General features: G+C 49.7%; 1 protein-coding gene and 1 long non-coding RNA gene across 3 annotated transcripts in view; one reads left to right on the forward strand and one right to left on the reverse strand.

The window, feature by feature from the left end:
* LOC112470301 overlaps nucleotides 1-2,175 on the forward strand; it is a 3,291-nt gene extending 1,116 nt beyond the window's left edge. Inside the window, exon 2 of the long non-coding RNA XR_003042931.1 lies at nucleotides 890-2,175. This is a non-coding gene — a long non-coding RNA (uncharacterized LOC112470301). The remainder of the gene's footprint in view (nucleotides 1-889) is intronic.
* The window catches only part of SATB2 (SATB homeobox 2), a 180,544-nt gene extending 178,269 nt beyond the window's left edge, over nucleotides 1-2,275 (reverse strand). For both annotated transcript variants that reach the window (XM_025039435.1, XM_025039434.1), the window contains exon 1: nucleotides 1,373-2,275. The gene's annotated coding sequence lies outside the window, so the exon portion shown is untranslated. The remainder of the gene's footprint in view (nucleotides 1-1,372) is intronic.
* Nucleotides 2,276-3,872: the final 1,597 nt, after the last annotated feature.

Consider the following 3,872-nt stretch of genomic DNA (forward strand, 5'->3'; position numbering starts at 1 on the left):
GCCCGGGGCGCCCGGAGGCCGTGAGGACGCGGCGGCGAGGGCGGTGGGACTGCCTGTCCTCGGCTGCGGGGCTGGGGCTCCTGGGACCCCCAGCGGCTCGAACCCGGGGCTGCGAGCGCGAGCCGTGCTGCGCCGTGAGGACCCGGCCTCTCGGTCCCCGGGGAGGCCACGCGGGGGCGTCTCCAGCCGGTCCCGCGAAGGCGTAACTGAGCCGCAAACTTTTGCCGACTCCCGCGGCCCGAGCCATCCGCAACCAGGCTCCGGCCGCGGTGTTCACTTAAGGTGGCGCGGGCACTTGCCGAGCAGGCCAGGCTCCTGCCGCGCTTTTGTCCCCGCGGTCTAGCAGAGACGCGGGACCTCCTTAAGGAAAAGCACGTGGACAGGGGCCGCGGCCCCCGCGAGACGCTGAGGGCGCCGGCTGACACGCGCGGTCCCGACCTGGGGCGGGAAAATGCGGACGCGTCCCAGCTCGCCTCGAGCCCGGTGTAGCCTCCTGGGTTGGCGGCACCTCCTTCCTTCTCGCACCCCTCGGCTCTCCTTCCTTATCCCTTGGACCCCAAGGACTCCCCACAACTCGCTGTCTGAGCCGCCGTTCCCCCTTAAGAAGCGTTGACTGTACGGCGGCGCCAGAGGGCCAAACTAAATTCGGTTTCGGGAAACGCTCTCAGGGGGCAATTCTGGAAATTCGGATCCCGTGCACCGACTGTGGGAAGTCACCTCAGCCTAGAATGCCCCGGGCCTGGCCGAGATCCACTCGCCGCACCCACCCGATGGGCGGTATGCGCGCGGCCAAACCCTGAAAAGTAGGGGCCTGGGAGGCGGGGGACCCTCTGGAAGAGAAAGGGTCCTAGAAGCGAAACCTGCCCCTGGCCTAAGTCTCATTGCCCAGATCTCGGAGAACCCCGCACCCAGGCACCGCCCACCAAGTTCCGAAGGAGCGGGAGAAGACTCCGGAGGCGATCGGATCCCAGCCGAGAGAGAAAGCCAGCTGGACAGTAAACCTTCAAGGAGCCACCCTAAGAGTTTTAGGCAGCGTTTTCTTTTCCCTACTTTTTATTTCCCAAACCCCATCCTCCCCACCTCCCAAACGAACGGGTTACAGAAAATGCACAATTCAAGTCTGTGAGAAAAAAGTGGCTCGAGTAAATCAACTCGTGGTGGTAGCTAAAAGGGTTTTTTGGCTGCAAAGAAACAAACTGTAAGTTTGATCGACAAACTTTTTTCTTTATAAGTAATATCACGTTGGAATGGGAAGGGGATGTTGCAAAAACCAAGTGCCATGTCAAAGTTTGAGCCCGTTTTCAAAATGGGGAAAGGCGCATTTCTTATTAATATATCTCAACAACGATAACAATGCTGTTTGTTTCCTTACCTCGGTATCGAACTGCAGAATCCTCCTCCGAATCAATGTCCAGAAACTTAGAAGAATTGGTGATATTAGGACTTCAGTACTTCTGGAAAAAAAAATGCAAATGGTTTAGCCAGGATCTTTCCTGTCTGATTCGTCACTATTATTATATCTGATGATGCGAATGGTTGGAGCGATTCAATCTTAAGTCATTAATGAGCTATTTTATAAACATCGTTGTTTGAAGATCATTTACATTTTGCAAAGGATCACTTCGCTAACCTCACAGGCTTATGTCAACAGCATGATTATGGAACTTAAGTCACACTCTTATAAACAACATAGCCGTATTGTTAATCGGTTAATATTTTATAAAGTGTAAATATTTTATTATGTTTCGAAGGGAACTATTGATTCTAAATTATTAAACCTCTGAGAGAGGCGATTTAAATAAAGTATACAATTAAGTACAATTAAATGTACATTGTGGCTAGTATGTTTTCAGATTCTGCACCCATTTAAATTTAGGGATTTTCTCTTATCACAGTTTCCTCTTGTCCGTTTTTGACAGTGAAAAAAAATCTATCATTTTGGGCAAAAGAGCTCAAAATATTTAAAATTGCATTTAGCACAGAGAGAAATGTGGAACATTATGAATTATTGTCAGAAGTGTATTTCGAATATTTGTAGATTTATGTTTAGTAACACATTTTACAAATTTATTTCGATTTAAAAAAGAACTCTAAGAAGTTTTGTGATGTATACCTAGTGTGTTTTTTTCTCTTGAATTTTGTCCCTAATAAAGGCCTTTTCTGTTTCCAACTGCATAAGCTTTTCACTGCACAATTTTTGTATTGACCTTATTTCAACCGAAGTGATTATTTCTAGCATGTTTAATTTTGACAACAAGAAATTTTAAATAAGATTTTACCTTTCACTAGAATTTTCTACTTTTTTAAACAGTAAATAAATTATGAATCAAAAGTTTTGTTTGGTTTCGTTTCGTATTCCCCAAGTAGTTTATTTCCAAATATTTTTGAAACAAAATCATACTCAAGAAAATAACTGGTTTTAGTTACCTTTTAAAATAATAACAACCCAAAACGCATTTCTGTGCATTATGTGATAGTTTGCTGCAGTATTCAAAGCATAAAGTTCACAATGGGGACATTTTTATCTCTCAGCTTGCTTCTCACTGACGTTTTTTGTCGGGAATCTACACGAAATTTCCTCCCTTCTCCCCACCCCCAATTTTTTCATATGTCATTTAGTCAGAGTTCGCCTGTCTTTCATAATCACGCTGAGATTTGTTATTTTAAAAATCAACGGATCTTTATACACTGGGCTTAAATATGCATGTTTTTTCTTATTTCCATGTTCTCCCCTTTTCTCTAACTCTTTTCAAGCCTTCTATTCTTTTATGGCCTGCACTTTTAATTACAACGTTTCTTGATTTCTGTGTCTGGACACCGAGACTTTTGCCGTGCTAGCTGTCCACTCTGGCCAACCTTCCTTCCCCAATGCCCTTGCTAGACGACATAGGCCCGACTACCCGGGTCGTAGGGTGCCAGGCGTGGGACTCTTGCTCTCGGCTGGGCCACCCGGGCCTCTGAAGGCCCAGCGTCCACCACCAAGTTCCCTAGATTTCAAGTCCGATCATCATGCAAAGAGACTCTCCCGGAGGTACTCTGCCTCTTAGAGAACACTGGAAAGTTGTGCTGCGATTTCCCTCCACTGCCGCATGCACGAGGGAAACTCTGTGGGGACTGCCAGCGTCAAAAGCCTCCGACGGTTCCTAGGTACCCACACTGCCCTGCCTCTACCCCACTCCCAAAAAAAAGGAATTGTTTCTTTCACATGAAGCCCACACCAGTTCTGAAGCCAATTTCCGCCACGGATTGTCGGGAGAGAGTTGAGCGACCAACATTTTCGCGGATCGCTTAACTGCGCGGGGCCTGGATTGGCACTCGGATGAGCCAAGGGGACGAGAGCCCGGGGCCAGAATGCCCCGAGGAGAACGCGCCTAGAAGGCCAGATCGTCTAGGGTGGGCTTGAGCCTTTTCCCAGACTGCTCCGGGGCGTCTGGGGACTGACCCGAGCGCAGGGGGCGGGGGGACACTTACTTTGTTAATCCGCACGCCTTCCTCGTTGGCATCAGAGCTGGACAAATCCCAACCCGCGCCAGGCAAAGATAAATTACTCCGGGCTCCCGCAGAGGCTCAGGGGGCCTGGGCGGGGGCGGAGCGGTGAGGAAGCTTTCGGGTAGCCTAAGGTAGGGGCGGTGGAGGTCCTGCTCTCATCCTCAAATGAACGAGCCCTGCGGCCTGGACAGAGATGAGTCCCAGGGAGACGACTAATTGGGAAGGAGTGGTGGTGAGCGTTAGATGGTGAGCCGAGCGTCCAGGAGGCCAGAGGGTCGAGGGTCAGGTGAACAGACAATACAGAGGCCCAGAGGACTGGAAGGGACGCGCGAAGGTCAGCCAAGGAGCTTCGGGGTCCCAGATGTAGGGAATGGGAGAGGGCG

This window comes from Pteropus alecto, unplaced genomic scaffold, assembly GCF_000325575.1.
Source record: "Pteropus alecto unplaced genomic scaffold, ASM32557v1 scaffold3, whole genome shotgun sequence".
In the NCBI taxonomy this organism is placed as follows: Eukaryota; Metazoa; Chordata; class Mammalia; order Chiroptera; family Pteropodidae; genus Pteropus; species Pteropus alecto.